A 12,310-nucleotide genomic window follows, 5' to 3' on the forward strand; every position below is an offset into this window, starting at 1 on the left:
TCCCCCTTTCTCGTTTTCCCCCCTTTCTCGTTTTCCCCTTTCTCGTTTCTCCCCCCTTTCTCGTTTTCCCCCTTTCTCGTTTTCCCCCTTTCTCGTTTTCCCCCTTTCTCGTTTTCCCCCTTTCTCGTTTTCCCCCCTTTCTCGTTTTCCCCCCTTTCTCGTTTTCCCCCTTTCTCGTTTTCCCCCCTTTCTCGTTTTCCCCCTTTCTCGTTTTCCCCCCTTTCTCGTTTTCCCCCTTTCTCGTTTTCCCCCTTTCTCGTTTTCCCCCTTTCATCTTCTTCTTTGTCCATTATCTGCCGGCCAGGGTGGCCGAGCGGTTCTAGGCGCTACAGTCTGGAATCGCGCGACCGCTACGGTCGCAGGTTCGAATCCTGCCTCACTCATGGGTGTGTGTAATGTCCTTAGGTTAGTTAGGTTTAAGTAGTTCTAAGTTCTAGGGGACTGATGACCTCAGAAGTTAAGACCCATAGTGCTCAGAGTCATTTGAACCATTTTTTTGTCCATTATCTCCTCTGTAGATTTCTCATCCTCTTCCTATATATTCCTCTTCTAAGTTTTTATTGAATAACATCAGACAGTCGTTAAGGCATTGGATTCATGTTCGGACAAATGGGGTTCAAATGCCCACCCAGCTCTTAGATTTTGTTAAATCTCTTGACATAAACGCCAGTACGTTTCTTTAAAAAGAACTTCTCCTATTTGAGCTTATAATCTATCTCTAATGACAACTTCACCTTCGTCTCGTTATCTACCTAGTTTCATTTTCTTCCTCTAATTCATTCTCATATTCTTTTCAAATTAGTCGTCTTCATCTTTCTTCTGCTGCTGCTCCTCCTCCTACGCCTCCTCCCCGTCCTCTGATTTTTCTGAGGTTCCATGGTACAGTTCCGGTCAACCGTCAGTGTTCAAAGTAGTCTAATGAGCTGTATGTCAAAAGGACGTCGATCAATTAGAATAAACAGCGTCCCACAGAATTTGAGTTGATGGGGCTGATGACAGAATGCTGACTGCGCAATCTGTAAACAATTAGTTTTTTGGGTCACCTAGTTTGGCTGTTTGTGTGAGTCCGTATAATACGACGACATTAGCGTCTCCACGAGGAAGAAAATACACCGTTTATAAACGTCACGCACTACCGTTACCTCCGTTCACGGCTGCCTGACAGTAAACTGGCTCTCGGCCTTCTCGCGAACGAAATTTATTGCGTTGTTTCGTTTGATTCATGTCATTTACGGACCTGACCGGTCTAATTCCCGTGAGTAGGGAGAGCACTAAAACTGCTTCCAGCAAATAAATTAAAAATATGGAAGAGAATTAATAGCCTCGAGAGGATATGGAGGGAGAGTTCGCAGGCTAAATATCACGTCTGACAGATATGAAAATAGACTGTCGCATTCTCTGACACAGACGTTTATGGGATAGGTGGGAAAGAGCTAGCGAGTGGACGCTGAAGTACATTTTCCGTCAGCCGTTTTCTTTGAAGTGCTGGACGACATTGCATCGTTTTAAACGGATCTCACGTAAAAGTGACTTTTGTGCACTGAACAAATGGAAGACACGTCTGTTAATATTAATTTGTGGAATCTAGCGCAATATGAATACATATTTTCGGAGCCATCAGACTTCTAGTTGATGGATGCAATCGGACGGAATACGTGCAGACTTTTTGTGAAAGTACGTGACGTACTCAGTGCAACATGTCGCAGGTTTTGGATCGAAAGGAGACATCCAAGTGCATGGACACCTCACTGACGTCTCTTTATTTGTGAGGGGGCGTATCAAAAGCCTCGTGACACCATTTTCCGACGAAAAGGACTTCTCGGCAGGATTCTTGCAACGTTTGTTGGATTCCTGCGATACCTGCTGTACTTCGTACAGTGCGCTAGAATTTTCTCCGAGATATTACGCCTGTAATGAATGTGGTGGTTGTTACTTGTAACTCTGTCTGTAATGTACGTCGTTGAGCAAACAGTGTATTATCTTTGCTGAATTTAAGACGCGTAAACATTCATTGTACTTTCTATTCCTGATATTCCAAAGCTTTCAATACTTCAAGATTACTTCGAAGTACGTAAGTTTCTACTCGAAAGTTGCATTCCGACTCTATCGGCTCCTTCAGTCTCTACAAAACCTTTTCAGTCACCCGCATTTCATAATTGGCACGCACGGGTCTTGCATGGTAACACTAGGTACCTTTCTGGTTGTGAAAGAAGGCCCAGAGTGTCTGACTCACTGATTACCAGTAACGGTGAAATCCCTGTTTCTCGCCGAGCGAGGTTGCACAGGGGTCAACGATTAATTGCCCGAACTCGCGTCTGAGGCAGTTCCCGTGGGTTCCCTAAATCACTTAAGGCAGGGATCGGCAACTGTTTAGTCCACGCTGACCTCATAGTGAAAAGCTGAAGATCTTGTGGGCCGCACATATTTTTGGAGTAATATTTTAAAGGCGTAGAATTAACAGTAAGTTAAAATTATACATATTTGAAACTTCCTGGCAGATTAAAAATGTGTGCCGGACCGAGACTCGAACTTGGGACGTTTGCCTTTTGCCGGCAAGCGCTCTACCGACTGAGCTACCCAAGCACGACTCACGCCCCGTCCTCACAGCTTTAATTCCGCCAGTACCTCGTCTCCTACCTTTCATGATACATTTCTGTTTTCCTAGAGGCGTTAAAATTTGCTGTCTATTAGTCCCAGAAACATATTTGATATTTTTAAAACCAAAAAACCAAAAACAGTTTATGCTGGCTATTACAGCTATCCAAGAGAGACAATTTAAATATGTTGTTGTTGTTGTGGTCTTCAGTCCTGAGACTGGTTTGATGCAGCTCTCCATGCTACTCTATCCTGTGCAAGCTTCTTCATCTCCCAGTACTTACTGCAACCTACATCTTTCTGAATCTGCTTAGTGTATTCATCTCTTGGTCTTCCTCTACAATTTTTACCCTCCGCGCTGCCCTCCAATGCTAAATTTGTGATTCCTTGATGCCTCAAAACATGTCCTACCAACCGATCCCTTCTTCTAGTCAAGTTGTGCCACAACAATTTAAATATACCAGTCAGTATTGTTGCAATTTAAGAAGGGGAAAAAACGCAATGTTGCGGGGTGGAGAGAAAGTTCGTATTCCGCTATAGATGAATAGCGATCGCTTAGTTATAGAAATATTACATAGATTTGGCATTACCTAAGTAGTCAAGAAAATGTTATGTACACCTATTATATATATTGTTGATACTGAACTGCAACTGCGCCTTAAATTTTATGTAGATGTAACATGCACTCAGTCGCTTTTCTGAATGGATCGCGTTGTTGTACCATTAACTTGTTTTCTAGCCACTGCAAGCCCATCATTGGGCAGTCACAGTATTTATGTGCATTTGATTCCAACGCGTGCGCGGTTTTGTGTGTGTGTGTGTGTGTGTGTGTGTGTGTGTGTGTGTGTGTGTGTGTGTGTGCTGGTAACGTGTAAAATATCTGAAAGAACTTTCATGGACACAACGAGACAGTGCAATGTAAGTATCCTAAAACATAGCGACCTTTTTTTAAGTAAATTTCCATTATTCACTCCAACACCGTGACCCTAAATTCCAGCTGCACATGATCCAGATAATGTTCCAGTAACAGCTCCATCTGATGGGCTTGCAATGGTCGAAAACTAATTCATGGTACAGCAAACCTTATGAGAGTCAGAAAGCGACTGATCGCACAAAAACCGGTCAAGGTATCATGAATCTCACCGGAACCACAAAAGAAAATCTAAACTTTACTGTTTGTTTGCAGGAAGAACTAAATGCGCTTGACGGTGCCAAAAACAGTTTGTGCTGTCTTAGAGCAGCGCTAGTTTTTGTGGTCGTACAACTCCCGACCAAACTGGTGTTTCCGCTCTGCGTTCTCTTCGGCAATGTAGACGTGCCGGCCTAACTGTTAATAACACTGGAATTCGCTGACCTACTTGGAACTACCGGGTCCCGTTTCTAGCTGATTGTTCTGGAGTGTTTTTCTTGGGTTAAAACCACATAAAGTCTCTGGTAGTTTTGTTCCGTCTGTTATGACCAGAGCAGTGGTTTCTTCACGGTCTGCTAATGACTAGCTTCGGGTAAATGGTGTAATGGTTGCATTGCTCCCTCGGAGTTTGTAGTTTAAGCTAATACTTTGCTTCCGTAAGTTGTTTTCGTGATGAAAGGGGAACGCGATGGTATTTTATAGTTACGATAAGCCATCGTCTTGTGGTCTATAGTGACTGGTAGCTTAGTTAATAGACAATTACTGTTACGGTGCTGAAGTTAACCAAGATAAACTTTCACAAGTTGTATACACGTTAAAGGAAAAAATCTATATTTACAATAGCGCCCGGCAAGAACAGTGACAATTCAAAAATTGAATACTCTAAAAGAATCGACTTAAAGAACTATATAAGCTTACTCTGAATTAGTATAAACGTCATTTATATTTCAAGTAAGAAATTTTGGCAGTAAATTCCATTATAATCTATACAAGAGTAATACGGGTATCAGTTTCTGTACTCGGCGATTGTGAGGTGTTACCAGATAACCATGAATTAATTTTTTGAGCTATCACTTTTCTTGATTTACCATTATGTAATAATTTAGCTTATTTTCCGCCCCCCCCCCCCCCCATCTAATATACAGGGTGATTTAAAAAGAATACCACAACTTTAAAAATGTGTATTTAATGAAAGAAACATAATATAACCTTCTGTTATACATCATTACAAAGAGTATTTAAAAAGGTTTTTTTTCACTCAAAAACAAGTTCAGAGATGTTCAATATGGCCCCCTCCAGACACTCGAGCAATATCAACCCGATACTCCAACTCGTTCCACACTCTCTGTAGCATATCAGGCGTAACAGTTTGGATAGCTGCTATTTCTCGTTTCAAATCATCAATGGTGGCTGGGAGAGGTGGCCGAAACACCATATCCTTAACATACCCCCATAAGAAAAAATCGCAGGGGGTAAGATCAGGGCTTCTTGGAGGCCAGTGATGAAGTGCTCTGTCACGGGCTGCCTGGCGGCCGATCCATCGCCTCGGGTAGTTGACGTTCAGGTAGTTACGGACAGATAAGTGCCAATGTGGTGGCGCTCCATCCTGCTGAAATATGAATTGTTGTGCTTCTTGTTCGAGCTAAGGGAACAGCCAATTCTCTAACATCTCCAGATACTGTAGTCCAGTTACAGTAGCACCTTCGAAGAAAAAGGGACCAAAAACTTTATTGGCTGAAATGGCACAGAAAACGTTCACCTTAGGCGAGTCACGTTCATACTGAGTTGTTTCCCGCGGATTCTCAGTGCCCCATATACAGACATTGTGACGGTTGACTTTCCCGTTAGTGTGGAAAGTTGCTTCATCACTAAACACAATCTTTGAAACGAAAGATTCATCTGTTTCCATTTGAGCAAGGATAAAATCACAGAAATCGATTCTTTTAATCTTATCAGCTGCAGACAGTGCTTGAACTAATTTCAGACGATAAGGTTTCATAACTAACCTTTTTCGTAGGACTCTCCATACAGTTGATTGTGGAATTTGCAGCTCTCTGCTAGCTCTGCGAGTCGATTTTCCTGGGCTGCGAACAAATGCTTGCTGGATGCGTGCTACATTTTCATCACTCGTTCTCGGCCGTCCAGAACTTTTCCCTTTGCACAAACACCCATTCTCTGTAAACTGTTTATACCAACGTTTAATACACCACCTACCAGGAGGTTTAACACCATACTTCGTTCGAAATGCACGCTCGTCGATTCACTTCTGCCGTACTCAATAACACCAAAAGCTTTGTGTTGAGCGGTCGCCATCTTAGCATCAACTGACGCTGACGCCTAGTCAACAGCGCCTCAAGCGAACAAATGTACAACTAAATGAAACTTTATAGCTCCCTTAATTCGCCGACAGATAGTGCTTAGCTCTGCCTTTTGTCGTTGCAGAGTTTTAAATTCCTAAAGTTGTGGTATTCTTTTTGAATCACCCTGTATATTACTTGCCTTAATATAAGACGACACTCAAACTTCCGTCAGACAAAATTATTACGTAAATTAAAATAAAAGATTAAAAAGTTTGAATTGTTTTACTAGAGAATACGAAATAGTAATAATAGGAAAATTAATAAAATTTGACAAGGAGCATCAATTACGTACAATTTAGTGAACACAATTTACGAAAACATAAAATTCCAAATGGGCTTGTATAATGAAGGAATACTTCTCGCCGAGAAAAGGGAGTCAGTACCAAGTTTCTTTATAGCAGAAATTTTCAGCTCTTCGCCCCCCACCTCGCTCCCCCCTCAACCACTTGTACGTTGCAACGCAAGAAATTTTGTTGTATTTACAACAGCTCTAATCATCAAAACAGTGTATGTTACTTCAGACACGCATGTTTGTCTGAAGGACATTGTAATGCAAGATACAGACACTGCGGTATTAACAGAGACACTGTAATAACCAATGATATTAAAAATTACATTCAACTAACATTATACAAGTAAGGTTTCGCAACTCAGAATGTGCCGCTCTTTTTGAACGATTCATGCACAGCTGCTAGTAGCAACAATGAAGTGACTGATATTGCAGAGGCAGATCATGAAGTAGCCTGCAGCAAAATTGATACAAATGTCCTGAAGTTAAAAAATTGCGAGATAGTGATACGACGTTTTACGTGCACGTGCGGACACATCACACATTTTTTTAGCTTCAAAAACTAAAGTTTCTCTCTCTCTCTCTCTCTCTCTCTCTCTCTCTCCTTACTCCTTATCTGGGAGCCCCATGAAAATTAGTGTCGCAAGTACTACAAAAACCTAGATATTGCCTTCATTTGTCGGCTTGTTCACTTTCATCACAGTCCTAGGTACGTTAAACTCGTCATAAGGTGTTCCCACGTTTCACTAACACGTGGCAAGCACAGTCTTTTTCTGCTACTGATCTAACCGTCTCCGATCCACTTAAATGCATCGCGAACAAGAGGGAAATGTTATACCAGGGGTGTGGTTGTTTGCCAGTGAGAAAATGTCAGAGTAAAATTACAAAGGTTCGGAGTTCAATCCTCGATCGATCCAGTGACTCGCAGCGTTACTTTCACCTCTGCAACATTCTTTATACTTACACCTATCGAGTTTCTCCAGAATCCACGTTAAACTGGAGCCTGCCTTTCAGCTAACTCCGTGAGCCCGTGCACAAGTTGGAGGAAGGTGATTGAATACAGTTTCCAGTAAGACCACGCCTAGTAACGGAGCGTGGTGTTGAAACCGGTGACTCGACGTAGCGCAGTCGTTAAAATACTGGCTTGCGAGAAAAATGTTAAAATCTATGGGTGCTTTTTGATTTATGTCTTTCGTGATCCAGCCTCCATCTTTAACAGAACTGGTGCCCTGCCTCTAACGACCTCGCTATCGGCGTCACGTTACTTCATTTCATTTTTCTCAATCCATGCTGAGCGACGGAAATTATAAATGCAGAGTGATCCACAATTCGCGTGCGGCAGAATCAAGAAGCGAAATAAACATTGTAATGATATCTTGTTACACAACAGTGTTTAGTGTAGTTTGAAGAAAAAAAAAAAAGGCTCACTATATAACGACGCGACAAAGCACGCGACGCTCAAGTTTGAACGGTTTGTATGAGAGACTTGTGGATTTTCAATTGACCAAATTCTTGTATTTTTAGTATTCACTTATCCGCTAACGTGAAACCACACATCGGTGGGGTAAACAAGGTGCTATTCTGCGATTCCATGGACATCAACAAATGCCAGAAACAATGTGCAGTAGTGTAGACACTTTTCTTCATCCGACTCTTTCACTTCCTGCATGCTACGAAATTTTAATTGCAGCATCTCCTTCTGAGCTCTACCATGTGAAATCTGAAAGTAGACATATAGTCTCCTCAAACTTTTTGAAGGCGAACTCATCGTCACATTCTTCACCTCACCTCATTTAGCGTTCGTCCAAATGGTCGGCCTTAAAGTTCTCTTCGCGTCTGCCACTGATCCGCTTTCCCAGGAAAGGGCAATTAATCTCGTTGTTACATTATTCTGCACTGCAGAATGTGATTATTTTCCACGAAATTCGTCTACACTACGTCCATACTAGCAACTGGTAAAAATGCTGTGAAACAATGAAAATCGTTGCTCTTTGGAAAATGACATGTTTACCACCGAGCGATGAACTACGCAATACTACAGGCGTCACGTGACCTCTGCCCGTTACATTTGACGTCCTCGTTTGTTATCGCTAATAGCTGTGGTGCTATTTTGTCGTTGCTGATGGGAAAGATGCAGTACAATTCCTATTTGCAGACATACTTACATTGAAGCACCAAAGAAACTGTTACAGATATGTGTATTCAAATACAGATACGTAAACAGACAGAATACGGTGCCGCGGTCGGCAATGCCTATATAAAACAGGAGTCTGACGCAATTGTTAGATCGGTTACTGCTGCTACAATGGCAGGTTATCAAGAGTTAAGTGAGTTTGAACGTGGTGTTACAGCCGGCGCACGAGCGATGGGACACAGCATCTTCGAGGTAGACATGAAATGGGGATTTTCCCGTACGACCATTTCGGGAGTGTACCGTGAGTATCAGGAATCCGGTAAAACATATCCCCGATACCGCTGCGGTCGGAAAAAGACACTGCAAGAACGGGATCAACGATGACTGAAGAGAATCGTTCAGTGCGATAGAAGTCCAACCCTTCCGCATATTGCTGCAGATTTCAGTGCTGGGCCTTCAACAAGTGTCAGCGTGCGAACCATTCAACGAAACATCATCGATATGGGCTTTCGGAGCCGAAGGCCCACTCGTATACCCTTGATTACTGCACGGCACAAAGCTTTACGCTTTGCCTTGGCTGTGGACGAGCGGTTGTAGGCGCTTCAGTCCGGAACCGCACTGCTGCTACGGTCGCAGGTTCGGATCCTGCCTCGGGCATGGATTTGTGTCATGTCCTGAGGTTAGTTACGTTTAAGTAATTCTAAGTCTAGGGGACTGATGACCTCAGATGTTGTCCCATGGTGCTTAGAGCCATTTCAGCCTCGCCTGGGCCCGTCAACCCCGACATTCGATTTTTGATTATTGGAATCATGTTGCCTAATCTGACGAGTCTCGTTTGAAATTTTATCTAGCGGATGGACGTGTACGGATAGGGAGACAACTTCATGAACATCTGCACCCTGCATGTCGGATTCAAGCTAGTAGAGGCTCTGTAATGTTGCAGTGCGTGTGCAGTTCGAGCGATATGGGACCTCTGATTCGTCTAGATACGTATGTGACAGGTGACACATACGGAAACATCCTGTCTGATCACGTGCATCCATTTACGTCCATTGTACATTCCGACGGACTTGGGAAATTCCAGCAGGACAATGCGACACCCCACACGTCCAGAATTGCTACAGAGTGGCTCCAGGAACAATCTTCTGAGTTTAAACACTTCCGCTGGCCAGCAGCTTCCATCTAGGATGTCTTGGAACGTGGTGTTCAGAAGAGATCTCGACCCCCACGCAGCCCTGCAGGATTCGTGGTGTCAATTCCCTGCAGCACTACTTCAGACATTAGTCGAGTCCCTGGCACGTCGTGTTGCGTCACTACACGATATTGGGCAGGTGTACCAGTTTCTTTGACTCTTCGGTTTATATTCACGTGCTCGGCTTTTTGATCGCACTGTATTACTCTTTTTCCCTGTGACATACATATGCCAGCAGTGAGAGGTAGCTTGATAATGCGTTTTCTTTGCTGGAACTCTAGCTTTTGTAGTTTCCAACTCGGAAAACATGTTCTGCTACGGCTGATTTGTCAGTATGTCCAGAGCTGCAGTTCCGCATGTATAGAGAGGCCGTAAGGAGTATAAATACCACAATTTTGAAGAAAAGAGGTTGCTAAGTTAGAATGCACATGGATGTTGACGTTGTGCGAACAGAATGGCGATCGATTACTTTAAATCCAGAATGGTCGTGCCAGTAGAGAGAACCGTGCAATCGGCGCCACTTATAGAATGGTATTGGCCTCTATATTTGGGCGCTACTCGACCCCTTGGCTTACTTCGAAAATGTCTCGAGTAGTCAGAGACCAAACGTCAGGGAATAGTTTTATGTATCGAAGAGGACCTCTCAGTCCAAAAGTTCGCAACAGAACTAAACATAGGTCGTAATAGTCTACATTTTATGACCTTTCGGAGATTAGAGCTAGGAGTTCTTTGCATTTCCTTAACACTTTCTGCGTGCAAGAATCCCTGTCTTCTCAATAATTAGCTCTAACACAGGACTGGGTGTGTGCCGAAGAACACGAAGAGACACCGTGAGAGGACGACGCGATCGCGGCGCGTTGGCTTTCATTAACACTGAGCAGTTTATTTCGTATCGGGGGTCGTGGCTGCTATAAACTTCGACGCAACGGTGCAGCTGCCTCTAACCCGGGAGACCACTTAAGGGGGCGACGGGATGGGCTCTTAAAATGCGCCCGCCTAGCGCGGAACGGACAATTAATCGCTTAGCGTTACTCCGCTCATGCCGAACACAAAAAGAAACACGAATGGCATGCGTGCGCCAGAGGTTAAGGAGTCCAGCTGCGCCGCGTCCTTTGCGGGTTTGCTGCGGCCGTAAAGCAGGCTTCCTGGAAGCGGCGGGCCACGACCCCGGGACTCCCGTCTGCGGAGCCCGACCTCTCCCCACTGCCGTCGTCAAGACAGCGGAGCGTCATCAGATCGACGCCCTGGACGTCTACTGCTGGTGCAGTGCCCTTCCTCGATCGCCTTCGATTAACTACACTTCTTGCAGCGGTGTACCGTAGGTCTCTAGAAGAGCGTAGCGTTCCAAAGGATTGGAAAAAGGGCACAGGTCATCCCCGTTTTCAAGAAGGGACGACGAACAGATGTGCAGAACTATAGACCTGTGTCTCTAACGTCGATCAGTTGTAGAATTTTGGAACACGTATTATGTTAGAGTATAATGACTTTTCTGGAGACTAGAAATCTACTCTGTAGGAATCAGCATGGGTTTCGAGAAAGACGATCGTGTGGAACACAGCTCGCGCTATTCGTCCACGAGACTCAGAGGGCCATAGACACGGGTTCCCAGGTAGATGCCGTGTTTCTTGACTTCCGCAAGGCGTTCGATACAGTTTCCCACAGTCGTTTAATGAACAAAGTAAGAGCATATGGACTATCAGACCAATAGTGTAATTGGATTGAAGAGTTCATAGATAACAGAACGCAGCATGTCATTCTCAATGGAGAGAAGTCTTCCGATGTAAGAGTGATTTCAGGTGTGCCGCAGGGGAGTGTCGTAGGACCGTTGCTGTTCACAATATACATAAATGACCTGGTGGATGACATCGGAAGTTCACTGAGGCTTTTTGCGGGTGATGCTGTGGTATATCGAGAGGTTGTAACTATGGAAAATTGTACTGAAATGCAGGATGATCTGCAGCGAATTGACGCATTGTGCAGGGAATGGCAATTGAATCTCAATGTAGACAAGTGTAATGTGCTGCGAATACACAGAAAGATACAGCCCTTATCATTTAGCTGCAATATAGCAGGTCAGCAACTGTAAGCAGTTAATTCCATAAATTATGTGGGACTACGGATTAGGAGTGATTTAAAATGGAATGATCATATAAAGTTGATCGTCGGTAAAGCAGATGCCAGACTGAGATTCGTTGGAAGAATCCTAAGGAAATGCAATCCGAAAACAAAGGAAGTAGGTTACAGTACGCTTGTTCGCCCACTGCTTGAATACTGCTCAGCAGTGTGGGATCGGTACCAGATAGGGTTGAAAGAAGAGATAGAGAAGATCCAACGGAGAGCAGCGCGCTTCGTTACAGGATCATTTAGTAACCGCGAAAGCGTTACGGAGATGATAGATAAACTCCAGTGGAAGACTCTGCAGGAGAGACGCTCAGTAGCTCGGTACAGGCTTTGTCAAAGTTTCGCGAACATACCTTCACCGAAGAGTCAAGCAGTATATTGCTCCCTCCTACATATATCTCGCGAAGAGACCATGAGGATAAAATAAGAGAGATTAGAGCCCACACAGAGGCATACCGACAATCCTTCTTTCCACGAACAATACGAGACTGGAATAGAAGGGAGAACCGATAGAGGTACTCAAGGTACCCTCCGCCTCACACCGTCAGGTGACTTGCGGAGTATGGATGTAGAGGTAGATGTTATTAGAAAAGCTGCTGATATGTGATGATGGTCGCTTATTGCGACAATATGAAAGTGTGATCGAGTTTAGTGAGAGAGGATATTTACCTTTCGAACAACCCTATCCATTTGCATTATCATCGACCGA

The sequence above is a fragment of the Schistocerca piceifrons genome, chromosome 3 (assembly GCF_021461385.2).
Source record: "Schistocerca piceifrons isolate TAMUIC-IGC-003096 chromosome 3, iqSchPice1.1, whole genome shotgun sequence".
Lineage (NCBI taxonomy): Eukaryota > Metazoa > Arthropoda > Insecta > Orthoptera > Acrididae > Schistocerca > Schistocerca piceifrons.